We start from the raw sequence: 17,509 nt of genomic DNA on the forward strand, positions 1-17,509 counted from the left end.
CAGATTTGCTGGGGTCATAAACAAAATAATTACGTCCAAAGATATATCTCGTAATTCAAAACTATAATTAGACCCAAAATGCTATACGCCGCCAAGACATGGACTATGAACAAACTCTTAAAGAAGAGATTAGAAGCATGGGAAAGACAGATACGTCACAGAATGTTTGGTGGAAAAGTAGTACAAGGAGAATGAAAAAGACAAACTGATGTAGAAGTGTACGAATTGTATGCTAATCCTCCAATAACACAACTAATTAAAAAACGTAGAGTAGATTGGCTCGGACATCTAAAAAAAATAAAAGGTTACAGAGAAGTCAAAAATATTGGTTGAAGAGTAGATGAAAGTAAAAAAAGAGAGGAAGGAAGAAAGAGGAAGAAAAAAGAAAAGAGGAATGTTTTTTCATTGAAAAAACATTGTCTAAAAACAAAACTGATAATATCACTTTAGCGGAACGTTTTGACTTCCTATTAAAGACAATTGGCGATGCTGCCTCATTTTCTATGAATATCAAAAGTTCCTTTCAGCCAAAATCTCTAATTCCAGTCTGGTGGGATTATGAACGCAAAATATGATCATTTCACGAAAACTAGCATACAAAGGATGCATAGAAGCATACAATTTTGAAAACTGTTATAAATACAAACAAATTCAAGCCAAAAGTAAACTCCTGTTCACAAAAAAACAAAAAAGTTCGTGGATTAACTTTGTTAATACTTTAAACAAAAATACTCCCATCAGTAAAATTTGGAATTTTGTTAATAAAAATTACCGTTCAAGACGATATCACATGCCAAATGAACTAATAGAAGTGTTGCTCGACAGATTTGCTCCGCCATATGTTGACCTTCCTATTCAGGATAACAGTAAAACTTGTAAATACAATATTTTCCAGGAAAGTTTTGATATGAAAGAAACTGAGGCTGCACTCAAGTCTTCAAATTCCTCGGCTCCGGGGCGCGATCAAATTACTTATAACATAATATATGAATTACCTCTTATAGCTAAACAAAGTTTACTAACAGTTTTTCACGATTGGCTTTTCAATGGAAGATATGGTGATCATACAAAATAAATAGTTATCTGTTTAATTCTTAAACCGAATAAAGATAAAACACTCTCCTCTTCTTATAGACCGATATCATTAATGTCTTGCATATGCAAGACATTTGAAAGACTTATTAAGACTCGATTATAATGGCTTATAGAAAATTATAGTATCCTACCAAGTTGTGACGATAATATATTTTATCGTCTAGAGTACGCCTATGTGTTAAACAAAACATGTTTTTGTTTCGTCTCGAATAATATAAAAGTCGAAACTAAAAGACAACTAACCATTCTCGACGCGTTAAGTTGAGAATATCTGACCTTGGGGACAGGTGCGTTGAACGTGTCCCAAATCCTTTCGAACCCAGTCGATCTGGCGTGTTGAGCGAGATTGACAATCCTTCCTCTTCCTCTGACTGCGTCAATCTGGTGCGTTGAACGATATTGGCGTATTCTTTCCTTTCTATCTGGTGCGTTGAACTAGATAGACATCCTTATCCCTGTCCAAGTACTCGTACTGCGTTGAGGTACGAATACGACTTCATTTCCTCGATCGCCGTATCTTGGTTTACCATATCGAATATCGTCACACCCATCTATCGAAATAAATAAACAGTACGTCTTTGTATTCGAACATTGTATTTAGTAGGTACTTAACGATAATTACTTTTTCATTTGTATATGTAAATCCGAAATAAATGCCGATACGATCGAATCCTGTTTTTCTCTGGCTGAATTATACTACCTGACATCATAAAGTACACAATATGGATTTAGGGCTAGTGTTGGGACATTAGACGTAATATCACATTTAGTTACCGACATTTAAATAACGTTTTCCAGAAACAATTATCTTGCTTGATTGTTTTTAGACCTAAAAGGGGCATATGATTCTGTTGACTTAACCATGTTCCACAAAAAACTATATGATATAGGATTACCTTAAAATATAGGGACTAATATTGTTAATCTTTATAATAATCGTGTTATATATATTAAAGATCATTTAAATCAACTACACGGTCCTAGAATTGCTCATACAGGTCTTCCACAAGGATAAGTTTTAAGTCCGTTATTGTTCAACATATTTTCAGCAAGTATTCATGGCATTTTTGACAACACAATCAATTGCATCCAATAAGCTGATGACATATGCATCTATACAGAGCGTAACACGTACATTGACTGCCTGGAGGCTCTCCATTTGTCAGGGGAAATGGTCAGTTCAAATCATGGACTGACCATTTCCCCTGAAAAATCAGCCATAATGATATTCACTAGGCATAGGTTTCGTACGCCTGACAAAATAAAGCTGTCTGGATATGATATACCTATTGTCAAATTATTCTTCTTGATTTCAAACTTTTATGGTCAAAACATGTTGAATATAAAAAAAGTAGGTGTGAAAAAGGTATTAATATCCTTAAATGTGTCACTAATCGTATATATGGTGCTGACCCTAAAGTTGCACTGATGTTTTACAGAGCCTACGTGCGATCTATTGTAGACTATGGTTGCATTCTGTATGGTGCCGCCAGTAACACACACTTATTACCTGTAGACCGCATTCAGTTCAAATGTCTAATAATATGCTTGGGCACCATGAAATCTACTCCTTGCCCTGGTCTACTTGCTGAAATCCCTCTTAAAAATCGTCGAGAAGTTATGGCAATTAAACATGTCCTGAAACTAAGATTAAATAATAATAAACTACTTTCCATTAATAGTGCCTAATCTTTAAAATTTGTAACATGAAATTTTCATTTTCAGTTTTGGCAACACTGCGAGAAGGGTTTTAGGGGAAGCCTGGGTACGAGTGGCAATTTTTTTGATTTTTTTTGAGGTTCCAAAATTACCATACTCAGCAAAATTCAGCTTGTTCGTATGATTTTTAGAGGATCAGTGGCATTTTCGTTTCTGACGACTGGACTATAAAGGGAAAATTCGCAGTGGTTGTAAACTAACTTAATTATTGTAAACTAGACTTGTAAACACAGTTATTTCTGGTTGGATAATCATGTTTATAAAACCATAAAACATCTAATATTGCACTTTAAGGACAAAATAAATAATTAGACTTATTGACGTAACTTTAATAAAGCTCAAAACAAAAACGTTATAAAGCTCTTGTTAAATCTCACATATCCTGCCTCTTTAAGTAAAAATGCGCTGGCTAATATCAAGTCAAAAGTTAAAGAGACATCTAATCAAAGACTTGAGTGGAACTGCAAAGTAATTTTCCTCTGATTTCATTTAGATGAGTCGAGAAAATGTGATCGCCAGGACCGTCACATTTAAGTTGACAAATAACTGAATTCAGCGTTTTATTTTCTCATCTTGTCGTCGCATATTGCTCTATAATAGTTCTTTGGGAGCACATATACTTTTGGTTATTATTTGATAAATTCAGTTATACGGTTTGGAATAAATAAAATCAGTGGTAGATTGGGCACGGTATAATTTTTTTTGGATTTTAATATTATCCGCTTATTCGTGTATACAAGCTACTATATAAGATATAAATCTTAATTTTTGAGTAATCTTTCTCGTAATTAGTTACTGTATTTGTTACTATATGTCTGTAATGTTTTCAAGGTTCTTATTTTTCATTTTAACGTTGATTTGCAATTTGTATTCATTAATTTATCCACTACATCAGTCCATTTGGTTGATAATTTTTCGACTGTTCTAACAACCATTCAAATTTCGTCATTTTGTGTCATGTGGAACAATTTCACCCAATCATGTCAACATTAGACTGATATGTAATTGCATTCAGTGCAATTTTCAATCCCTATGACAACACGATCGAGTTTGACTCTTCATCCTTTAACTTCATCCAAATAAATTTCAAAATGTCACGTTTTGAAAAGAACACAACAACAAGATTATAAATATTATGCATGGTAATAGATCTTCTATAGTAGAAAACAGCAACGAATCTAATGTTAACTTAAATTTTAATAATTGTACTTTCACTAACTGTACTTTTAATAAGTAAATGTTTCGTTATGTTGAGTTATGATTTTTTTTTTCGAAAAATTATCAGCCGAATATCCCTCGGACATTAATGAATGCCTCATAATTTCATGACAAATTTCTCAAGCTCGTTGCTTGGTAACAGCAGGAACGAGCTTTCGATTGTCATGAAATTATCTCGTCTGTTATCAATGTCCTAGGGATATTACTACTGATAATCTCCCTATACTTCTCTTTCGATTATTCCTGAATTATTAAATACGCCATATTGCCCGAACGTTTAATAACCTGAACATTTTTTACTAGTCTCCTGTACTATTCGTCTAGGTTTTCGAATAGTTTATATCGAATTGTCGTGGATACATATTTTTTTATATCTTTCTGTTTTTTGAGTATATTTTTATATTCTGTTATTTGACTTTGCATTTTCTTCATTTAATTAGGGTCCACAGTCAATTCAACTTAGTTTAAAGTTAATTACAAAGTTTTTCTTCTTTTTTGATAAAACATGGCTGTCTGTTTTTCAATGTGCCTGCAGTAAGTTGTCGTTCCATCATTTTTGTGGTCTTCCTACTGATCGTCTTCTTACTGGGGAACTGTCCCTTGCCGTCTTTACTACTCTATTTGTTTGTCATTCGGCTTATATGATCATTTCATTCTACTCTCTTATTTCTTACGCAGTCCTTGATGTTCTTCACCTGACATCTACTATCAATTTTTCTAAGTGTTTTCATCTTTGCTGTTTCTAACATCCTTTTTGTCCTCTCTGTGTCAGGTCGTGTGATGGTCTATATGTTCAGCTTGTAATAAATTTAAGATGTCATTTCGCTTCACCCTTTCAAAAGCACTTTTTAAATCTACAAAGCATATGTATGCTTGTTTTCCATATTTAATAGACTTCTCTATTATTTGTCTGATAATAAAAATTGCGTCTATTGTGCTGCGGTTCTTCCGGAAGCTTTGTTGTTCCTCTGCCATGTTCGCTTTTTCTTATTTTTCCATCTTTTATGACTGCCGTTAACAATTTTAATGTACTATTCATCAGACTAATGCCTCTATAATTTTCAGGATTTCTTGAGTCTCCCGTTTTAAGTCTCGGTGAGCAGGAGATTTTCATTCCATTCCGCTGGTACTACTGCTTAAATATATTCATTCTAAGATATTGGATAATTTAAAATTTTCTGATATTTTAATTTTATATTTTTTATATTTACATATTTAAGCATTAGTTTTAGATCATGTCCATAAATTGCACTTTATATTAAAAAAAAAACACAAAAACTTTTGATTAAAATTTTCGGGTATAATACGGATCTGCATGTATATCGTCACCCCTCCCCCATTTCATCGTTTTTACACCTACCTTCCATTACTTTAAAAGGTTCCATATACAAAAAGCGGTGAAAATATCAAATAATGAGGGGGCCAATACATTTTCCAATTATTGACATTCTCAAAGTAAATCATCTGAAAGGAAGAAAGGAAGATTTAGAATGAATGTTCGAAAATGTGTAATTAAGCAAATGAGTTTGCTATTGATGTTCTGTAATGTAATTTTAATAAGTCAACCTTACATACTGTGAGGAATAAAGAGGCTTTTAGGTGTTTTTATAATTTTTATATTAGCATATATTCTAGTGGGTTTTTAACGACTCCAGAAACTTGTGTTACATTCTATCGCTGTTTTGTCCTTTTTAAATTAAGGAATGATTTCTTTTTAACTGGTAGTATTTAAAACAGCTAATTCAAGAATCTCCAACAACTCTTTTTGTAATGACTACTTTGATAGTTTTTTGGGATTATTATTATTTTTATACCACAATCAAAAAATTTCAAATAAACTCCAGAGTTTTATAGTAGAAATGAAAAGGTAGTATAGAAATATGCAAGAACGAAAAAAAAAACATTAAAAAAAAATCGGTTGCCTGTAAAGTCGGTTTTACGGGCGAAGATTTTACGTGACAACGTCTTTTTCTCGGTAGAATATTTATTGATATGAATATTATTAAATTGCACAATAGGAACAAGGAATTGAATGAAAATAAGAATTGCACAAATTTTAACTATAGAAATATATTTTGTTTACTAAAACATTGTACATGTAAACTTAAACTTAACTAATTTCTATTTGAGTGATTTTGTTGAGGATAGGACGATGATAGGAGAAATAGCATCGCACCAGCGGACCGATCATGTTTGAGTGGGAGAGAGACGCAAGGCATTCGCCGGTCCGGCGGGCCTCTCTCTCGTTCGGTGACTCATCGTAACAGACGTGAGCGGGCGTTACACTTTTTCATGAGTGACTCCGAGCCACAACCTAATTTAAGACGTTGTCACGTCAAAAAGATTTAAACATTTTGCATTGGGAATAAGCTATTTTACTTAATTAATTTATTTGACGTTTCAATTTCCACTTCGAAAATCGTTTTCAAAATATAAAACGTTAATAAACCAAACAAATTTTGTTTTATGTTACTTGGTAAAAATTCTTCTAATATTTGAATATTATATGAATTGTCATATTGAAAATTCAGACTTATACATTTTAAAGTAGATAACTTTAAAATAATATTGTCAATATTTTTGGGTTGCGTTCCTGGGACGACTTTATTGAAAGATAGTTCATTCGATTAAATGAAATCAAATTTAACTTGAGAATATCCGTCAGACAAATTATAGCATGTGATTCTTTTCTGAAAAGACAACCACATGCAAAATGAGAGTAAAATTCTCCTGTTAGTGATTGAGGAAAGTATACTTGAGGAAAAACCAGAAAAAAAACACACCTGGTAAGCATTTCATCTTACAACACATCAAAAATAAAGACGAATCTAAGATCCGTAAGACCCTTAAATTAAATAATTAAAATAATAAATTTTATATTAATTCTGAAACTAGGTGTAAACCGGGATAACTTTGCCCCTGCCAGGGTAACTTTGCTCCATTACTAAAAAAAGTTTCATTTTAATTTACCTATGAATTAAAAACCGTCTTCACAAAACGCGCGTCGCTGTTTTACTAGTTGCCTATTGACAAAGTCTCCCCACGTGCAGCATCGACTTGCTCTTCCATTTACATGCCTACAGCGAGTCGAGAAGGTGGTGTTAAAACTTCGGTAAAAACTACGTATAAAATTTGGTGTGTGTAGAAAGTTGTGCTATTATCTCACTAGTAAGTATTTGTGTATGCGTTAAGTGTATACTTTTTATCAACTTTTTTACTCAATTGTGACTTATAAATGAGCAAATGATAAACTTTTCTTTTTCTAATCTAATTTTACAAATTATCAGGTGATTCGGGGTAACTTTGCTCCAAAAAAGTGGCGCAAAGTTACCCCGAAATATGTATTATGTTTATTATATATTTTTGTTACAGATATGCCTAGAACATCTAAAAGAGTACTAGGATCACAGCGCTATGCTGACTATTCACAAGAAACCCTATAAGAGTGTTTAAATGAAATAAGAAGAGCTGAAATCTCACACAGAAGGGCAGAAGAAAAAATAAGATTCCAAGAAGGACCATTTTAAATAAACTGAAAGGGTAATATTCCAAAACGCCAGGGAGGCAAAACGTATTTACTCTCGGCGAAGAAAACCAATTTGTCAATTGCCTGATTTATATGTTTCCTATTAATGCAAGGGAACTGAGAAACATTATCAAAAATTATTTAACGTTGTGGAAGAGATGTAAACATTTTCAAGGGTAATTACCCTGGAGAGGATTGGATCAAAAAATTTATGGTCAGACATCCTGAAATATCCCAACGTTTTGCAGAAAATATTAAACGTGTACGAGCAGGAGTTGATGAAAACATTATGAGAAGCTTTTTCAAAAATCTGGCAGTCGAGTTAGACGGCGTTCCTTCAACAAATATATGGAATTTGATGAAATCAATCTGACTGATGATCCCGGCAAAAAGAAAGTCATTGTCAAGAGAGGTCGCAAGTATCCAGAACTAATTAGAAACGCTTCAAATACCTCTGTGTCCATTATGTTCTGTGGAAACGGCGAAGGTGAACTTTTACCGCCCTATGTTGTTTACCGGGCTGCTAAAATGTGGACTACTTGGGCTGAGAATGGGCCAAAAGGATGCCGTTACAACGCTAGCAGTTCTGGATAGTTCGATGCAAATATTTTTGCAGATTGGCTTGAATTCCAGTTGGTACCTAGGTTTAGGAAGCTGAATGATAAAAAGGTATTACTATGCGACAACCCCTCTTCACATATTACAGTACATGCACTTCAACTCTGTTGTGAAAACGACATTCATTTAATTTGTCTGCCTCCAAACAGTACACATTTGACGCAACCTCTAGATGTGGCTTTCTTTCGGCCCCTAAAAATAGCCTGGATAAAATTTTGTCAGATTGGAAAAGTACTAAAGATAGCATCCGCAACACTAATATACAAAAGCAACACTTTCCTACATTGTTGTCAAAGGTAATGGACTTGCTTGGTCCACAAATCTAATCTAATTTAGAGGCAGGGTTTCGAAAATGCGGAATATTTTCCCTGAATGTTAAGGAAGTACTCAGCCGAATACCACGAAAATACAACCCATCTGTTGTGCAATCGGAGTTTTTAAAAGCCCTCGAAGCAAAAAGATCCGATTTGACAAAAACTGTTAACCACCGCAAAAAATAAAATTAATGTTCCAGCTGGAAAAAGGGTTTGTGCAGTCAACGATGCAGATATGGGAGAACCTACAACCTCTGGCATGAATACCAATAAGCAACGAATAACTCCTGACGAATCTTCTGATGAGGAATCAAATATTGTTAGCTTTAGAGCTAAAGAGATGGTATTTGATGATAATTCATCGGACGATGTAGACTTTGAAGAGCTTGCCAGGGAGAAAGAAGTTGAGAATGAATTTGTAAATTTTTTAGAAGACAAAGAAAACAAACATAATAATTTTGAAAGTGTTGTTCGAGAAGTGGGACGTTTTGTAGTGTTTTCTTACGAAAGCCACCTATACCCCGGGCGCATTATGGCTATTGATGATAAAACGGTAACCATTAGCGCAATGGAAATGTCTCTCAAACTGTGGACGTGGCCTTCAAAAAATGATGAACCGACTTACCTATGGACTGATGTACTAGGCTGTATTAATACCCCTAAACAAGTTCCTAAAAGGGGAACTTTTACAATTCCTGAATTAAGTTCACGTTATAATTAACACTTATTATTGTTTATTATTTTCAAATAAATAACACTGCCTTCTTTTTTAGTTTTTTTTGCACAAATAATATTTTTGGAGCAAGGTTAATATAAGCAACCCATTAGCTTTGCTCCAACTTTATATAACTATACAAAATTTCATGCTTTTATGAGGTGAAGCAAAGTTACCCCACACTATAGGCAACTTTGCTCTACTTTTTATTAAAAAAAAATATGTAATTAATTATATTTAGAATAAAAAATACCATACAATAATTACATTGTATACCTTCTTCATCAGTTATTAAAAAAACATAGCACTATAATCTATTTCTAATGAGTGTAGAGTAATAAAATCTCATGAAGTATTCAAAAGCGCTACAGGGTAATCCGTCAATAATCCGTCAATAAATTCCGTCCGCATTGCAAAATTCTGTCGTTTCATAAAGAGCAGGTAGGTATCACCCTGTTTTAAGGGATTAGTCCATTGTTATCGACAGATAAACACTGAGCCAGAGGCGCGCTAGTGGGTTAATTGACAAAAGAATATGCATTCTTAAAAATCATATTAAAGGAAATAAAAATGTAATACAGCAGAACAGTGTTATTAAAAAAATATAAAATGTAACAATAAAATATATACGAACCGAAATCGGGAAATACTCACAAACACACACGAATGAACTTTACATATTGAAACACTTGTGGGGAGTTTAAATCAATTTATTCACAAAAACTACAAAAACTTTACTGGATACGTTATTACAATTCTACATCACTATAGTCTTCATCCGAAGAACTGTCATCATCCCCTGGTGTTATAATTATAGGGTCAACCACCTGATCGACCAAGTTGTCCAGTTCCCACATTTTATCTTCCTCTTTTAAAACATGCTGGATTGCTTTTTGCCAGTTTTCTGATGTGATTTCCATAATGGCTTGATCAAACAATACCTTGACATCTTTCATTTTAAATGTGGTATTGTGCCTTGCAACATATCCTTTAACTTGTGCCCATATAAGTTCTATGGGATTTAATTCGCAATGATATGGCGGTAGGCGTAGCACAGTTACTTTATACTTTTCTGCTACATCTTCTACGGCATATTTTATGAAGCGAGATTTATGTTGTTTTACTACGGCTAGTAGTTCCTTCTTTATTGAATTCGTCTCAAACTGAATACCTTTATTTGACAGCCAGTTAATAATTTCTTGCTTTCTCCAAGCTGAAGTTGGTACCTTCTCTATGCGCCTTGAATGGTAGCTTGCATTATCCATAACCACGACCGAATCAGCTGGAAGAAATTTTAACATTTCCCCGAAGTAGTCTTCGAAGACATCCGAATTCATGTCCTCATGATAATCTCCCGTCCGACACGACTCAAAGCTTAACAAACCTTCTTTTAAAAATCCTTCTTCGCTTCCAATGTGAGCAATTATAAGCCTCTTCCCTTTTCCCGAAGGCACTTTAATACCCGTCGAAAGGCCTTCTATGAAAGCTTGGCGAGCACTTGTTACATTTTTATCTTGCCACATTTTTTGGACTATATAACCTTCGTTTATTCACGTCTCATCAAGATAAAAAATTTTCTTGTGCTCTCTGCGGTACTGTTTTATAGTTCTCAAATATTTTCGTCTCCAGCAAATGATTTCATCACTTTCCAGTAATAGTGCCTTTCGATTGTGCTTTTCCCAGGAAAAATTCATACTTTTTAAAGTTTTCCATAAAAGTTTTCTGGATATCAAAGGAATATCGTTATCTTGGCTTATCTCCATTAGTATTTTGTCAAGGGTGGGTATTTCCTTTTTAAAATAAAACGAATGAACTTTTCTTTGAATGTCACGTTTGGTGTCTTCACCTAAGATTTTTATTGGTCTTCCTGATTTTCTCTTGCATGGACTTAACTGGCCTGATATCTTTCTTTCTCGCAATAATTTAAAAATCGTGGACTGTCCAATTCCAGTCATTCGGGCACATCGCTCAACACTTTCTTGCACAGACAAACTAGGGTGATCGTGTTTTATGCAATCATATACATTTAAAATTATAACTTTTTCACTAACAGATAGCGGAGAATTTTTTACACCTCTTTTCTTTGGAGTAAATGTCGCCATTTTATAACTTTTTCACTATTTCTATATCACAATATTACTGTACGTTTAATTGGTGTAGCAACAATTACTAACTCGAATGTCGAATGTCGAATGATAATAATAAAATAAAAGAGGGATTATAATGAAAGTGTAAGTAAAACCTCATTACGCGTTATTAGTCTTCATGTTGATTTATTTTAGTTCTTAGTAATATTAGGAGGTGCGTCATACCCTTATCAGTTTCTTCTAATGCTTTTATTCGTTCAGTAAGGAAGTGAATTTGTTTTTATAAATAAAAATGTAATTAGCTTTAATGACCATATAATGGAATACGAGTTTGAAGAATAAGTTAATCGAAAAATTAAATAAAATTGGTTATCACAAAATATCCAAAATATGATATTTTGAGGTACATCAATTTTTGACGACGAAGTTGACATCCGTCCATTTGCCTACGCCCATGACGACACCGAAATTCAGGCAAATTTTATGACACTTCATGATTTATTACTCTACACTCATTTGAAACCAATTATAGTAGAAATTTTATACACTTTTACTCGCAATTCCTTTAATAACTCCTAAAAGTGGATCAAAGTCACCCCAGTTTACGGTGATATTAAAGATTTATTTTTTAAGGGATCGTTCAGATACCCGTTCTAAAAATGGACGTGGCCCAACAAATGGTAACAAGGTAACAACCACTTAGTTGGTTTCTGATGAAAATATCTTCTAGAGTACTTGTATTTGGAACATTAGTACAACATGAGCCAGTAATATGAATAAATCATAAATCTTTTATGTTTCTTTTCTGCTACATTACTTAACGATTAGGAAATAGCCACCAAGAAAACCCTAACTATGTTGCAAAGTTAAATTGTTTTTGCTGAGTACTTAATTAATACTAAGTACCAGCTATTTACTGAGACAAAATATCTTCTCTTATTACCTTATATTGTTTCTTAATTTTTGGTTTTGAATGCATTTTTTCAATCTATTTTTTTGATAATAAAAGTTTTAAATACTATTACACATTTAAATGTAAAATTTAAGTTTTAAAGTGTCTGCACTAATCTCCAAGCCATTTTTTTTATTGATCGGTATAATAAAAGAAAAAATTAACGCGAAGAAAAATCCAAATGAAGGCTTTCAACTGACAAAAGGTAACTTTCAGTAAAAAAAGTTAGTAGACTCTAAAATAACATATCTAATATTTTTTACCGATATAGCAAATAGAAATGTTATTTGTCGATGAGTTCATTGTTAGGTTACTACTGGCATTGTCCTAATCATTTTGGTACACATTGCCCTGGCAAGCACGCCTTTACCATCACAATAATTATAAATAAACAAATCGGATTTCGAATAAATCCCCGCAATACGACTGTTTAAATATACTCTACTGGAACTGTGAACAAATATTGTTGATATAGCTGAAATTATTTACTTTTAGTTTAAATTTTTTTTATTTTAAAATGTATGTATGAAATATTTTAAGTTAAAAATAATAAAAATTATGTTATTTAAAATTTCCGTCATAAGTGAACCATTTTAAATTAGACTATACAAGGGTTATTCGGCAACTACGTACTTTTACAAAGAAATCGCTTTACTTTTATACAAATTATTTTAATTTTCAGGTTGTATTAGGAACGCTTGACATACTTATTTACTTAATTTATAAAGGTCGATTGATCCAAATTTTTAATAGTAGTGAATTACCTAGAAGAAGTAATACTCTTACAATCTCTTGCCGTTAAAAGCTAAAAGTGGACCGAAACAGAGGAAAGGCTTACCTTACAGACATCAAGCAATGTCATTATTAAGAAAAGTGGAGAGTGGTGGTTCTACAAACCGCCAAAAGGTAGCAGTAATGCCAGATCTTGTAGTGGCATACATAGTAAAAATGTCTAGAATCCAAAATAGAAAGCACACACAATCTTCATAAAGAGAAAACTTAAAATACATTAAGTCACAAATACGAAATATTTTAACATCTTCTTAGGGAAAACATACCAGAAGCTCTTAAAGACGTTAAGCCAGTAAAAGCAATGAGTTGTGATAATCCCCAAAGGACTAAACGCTCTAAAATAATAGCCATACTAAAGCCCGGCAACCGTGCAGACTTATTGCGTCTTCTGTCTGTTACTGTCTGTCTGTTACCTAGAAAGAGAAGTTTGTATACAATAGAATCATTCAAGATGATCCCAGTCGAACAAGTAGGTTTTCGACCAAAACAAATTTGAGCTTACCAGGTAACACTCACCCCTTTCATAGAGAAGCGGTGCTTCAAAGAATTTTTAAAACTTTAGCACCATTTGTTGATCTCACGGTGACTTACACTAAGGTGTAAGAGATGCAGAGAAATACATTATATATAAAATTCTCTGTAAGATCCTCTATAAACAAATTGCAAGACCGAGTCTTTCAAGTATTGATGGATACTCATAGCACCTCACCAAAGAAACTTAAGAATGGCATACCACAAAGATCACTCTCTTCACTACTTTAGTTTATACTTAGCAGATATGTTGGAAATACAATCAAGAACACTAGTGAAATCTGAAGACATCCTTACGGCAGATCTAGATATACTGAGCAAATATTTCCTCAAGTGGAGACAACAATCGAAGGCTTCCAAAACAAAGGTTGGTTGCGTCCACCTGAACAATAAATTTGCAGGAAAGAAACTCAATACGCGGATCAAAAATGTCACTCTTACCTACAAAAAAACACCGAAGTACCTGGGCGTAACATTCTCTGGCTCACAATGTTAAGTCACATCTGCCTTCACATGTACGACACGTTGACGCACTTGTACGCGAGTATGGAAAACAGAAAATGAAAATTTGCCGATTCACAAAGATACTGAGGAAGCTGGAACTAGCTGACTCTATTCAAGAAAACGATCAATAAAAACGATAAGAATAATTAACAAAAATTTCAAAACAACAAACGTATAGTCCCAAGAATGAACTGCTTGTCAAAATAACAACATGCCCTGTATTATCCAAAAGTCACCAGGGTGTCTTCCACGAAAAACATGGTATACTTTAAATATCATTCAAACCAGTCTTCAGTCCTGGAATAGTGTCGGTGCCAGCCTGTTTCCTTGCTTTAATTCTTTGACTACTAAAAAGTTTTCAGTGAGCTCATTTTGTACTCTGTTACTTGCTGCTGAAGAGTCCATTGTTGCTTTTACTAGTGGGATTTATTCTTGGGGGATGTTAAAGCTATGCAATATTTGATCAATCAATGAAAAATTTATTAATAAATGTAAATGTGACGAACAGAAACATTAATTTTACTTAAGCAATATACAAACCAAAAGTATACAAATGTAATTAATTTTAATTTAAATTTTTATTATTACAAACATTATTATTTAAAAATGATAAAGAATGTAATAATAAATAAATTGTATTAAGATACAACAAGAAAATATCTTAAGAATAAAATATTTTAAGCTTTTTTTGTTTAAAAAGAAGACATTTGCTATACAAATGAAACAAAGAAAGTTTAAAGTCTTAACCAGATGATAAACTTAAAGCAGATAACGGCCATATCACCAATATAACAAATTTACTTTGCTTTGATAGATAGAAAAATACTGCTATACGGATTTGCATGAGTTTATCACCGAATCGGCCACTAAAAAGTGCTTGATATTAGTCTGACTCTTTGGAATAAAATAGTGCGGAGCCAAAAATAGCAAGCAGAGCTTGGTGTAACGATCAATAGGTCGATTAAAACAGATTGTTACAGACTTGTTAGCTTTGAAATGTTGTGTTATTGAAGAATGTGGAAAATATCGCGGACACAACACGTAACAAATACGGAAATCTTAAGAAAGATGAAAAAAATAATAATAAAAGAAATAATCTACACTATAAAGGAAAGAAAAATGAGCTACTTTGGTCCCATACTAAGAAATTAAAAATATTAGTTGATGCGTTTGGTTACACAAGGAAAGGTGGAAGGAAAAAGAGGAGCGGAAAAACGACGCACGTCCTGATTGAAAACATTTAAAGCAGTGAAGTGGAAAAACAACAATAGAACGTTTCAGAACAGCTGCAGACAGAACAAAATTGGCCGTGATGATCATGAACATTTTTGCCTACCACATAGGGTATTATTATGGGGGGTTGAAAATTGGGGACAGAAATTACGGGGCTAAAGATAGGGCAAGCAAAATAAACGAAACTTATGCAAACGGCGCTCAGGGTTTATTTGGAGAAACTGGGTCACCCAGTTTGGAGAAACACAGAAAGTGAATGGAAAGAGGGTTGGATTGGGGCAACTACAAAAATTAAACAAAAAGAGGTTACTTACATGAATCTCCTGGACAAATGGCCAAACAAAACACAAGAAGGTCCTCTAGCTATTTAAAATGGGACGCTGCTTTGAGGAAACTTCCTGCTGGATGAAAGAAAAAGGCTCCTCCTTCCTAAAAAACACAAGAAAAACGGTTAGAATCTTTTTTAAAATAAATAGACAAAATTGTTTAGGGAAAAAAATTAAACATTTATTACCGTCTCACCACAAACAGTTACAAATATAAATGGGAATACAAGAAAAATACTATATAAATAGTTACAGAGATAAATACCAAAAGAAAAAAGACAAAACTCTTACTATGTCCTATCAGTCTACAAACTCTTGAAGTTGGAGATACTATAAAAACTTACAATTGTTAATGGGCGACAATTTGTAGCAGAAATAATTTATTACAAATGAAAAATTATCTTTAAGTGAAACTACGCATAGAGGTTATCCTTCTTTAAAAAACCAAAACAAAATGACGTACTTAACATTAACGTTACGCTAAAATGACATACTTAAGTTAAAGTATCAACTTTTTTCAAAGTAGTATTAGCGAAACTATTACGAATGAAACTATGCCGTTTATATTGACATGTGCACAATTTTTTACTGAACTCGCATGTGCTGAAATCTAATAGATCTAACTTGAGTTATTATAACCTTGTTCGATGGGAGTGTCGATATAAATGATATATTTTTTTGAATTTTATTTATTTTTGAATAGGTATATGAAAGTGGTAATATCAGAATACTTCTCCTAGTATTTCATTTCCATTGACACATACTATATTTTTAAAACATTTACAAGCACATATTGTTAAAATATCACATTTCTTCTACATACATTTAGATAATCAAATATTTGTTCATTATTACTCTTAATTATACAAAAGCGACCCGAAGTTTAATTAAAGCCAACAGAACTAATTAAAACTATTTATTAAAGGCACACAACACGAAAGCACGTATAGAAATGAACGTAAGCTCTATTTTCATTTATGTTCGTATTTTTCTTTCTCTCTCCTTATACGAAACTACTAGCAATAAAACAATATATGCAAATTCAAAGGATAAGTTGTGATAACAAATTTTGCATAAATATGAAAATAATAGTCATAGGAAAGTAAAACATAAGCGAAAATCTTTTCTGCTATACAGTGATGAGTGTCTTACCACCCGGCTTTTTAACGTGAGAGATAGAAAACACAGTTACCTTGTGAAATAAAAAGGGATGAAACTCGTAGAGGTGGGAAATAATCGGTAGAAACCTATAATTTACATTACCACTATCGATAGTCTCACACCTTTAGACGTTAGCTTCGAGCTAAATCACCTCGGTCATAATTATTATGTGTAACGTATGTGTGACGTATTTCCATTTTTTAATTTCGCATAAAGTAAAAACTGATTGACCACAATAAAGCAAAAATGTGAATAAAATACTTTAATTAATAGTAATTATTTAATCTAAAGTTTTAAATTATTAACCAAGAATAATTTCTATTATGATTTGAGGAGTTTCATACACTCTTGTCACGAAATAATCACAATCATTCGTGGATTAGTGGTAAGAATTCGACATTTCGACACAGACGTCGCAGACGATTAGAGTTCAAAACCCACATGTGGTTTTCTTTTTTTTTTTTAATAATTTGAAATTATGCAGATATCGTTTTGCTTTGAATCGCTAAACATTTATGTCAGTAGTTACTAGTATTAGAAGTGTTTAAAGTTAAACATAAATATCTTATTGAAAAAAAAGTATCGTCGTACTTTCGAAAATAAAGTAAAAATTCTTCAAAATTAAAAGAACGTTTAAAGAATGTTTAAATAAGTAAAAATTCTACAATAATAAAAAAAATATTGTAAATAAATGTATTTACAATATGTTCAAATAAGC

The sequence above is a fragment of the Diabrotica undecimpunctata genome, chromosome 1 (assembly GCF_040954645.1).
Source record: "Diabrotica undecimpunctata isolate CICGRU chromosome 1, icDiaUnde3, whole genome shotgun sequence".
Lineage (NCBI taxonomy): Eukaryota > Metazoa > Arthropoda > Insecta > Coleoptera > Chrysomelidae > Diabrotica > Diabrotica undecimpunctata.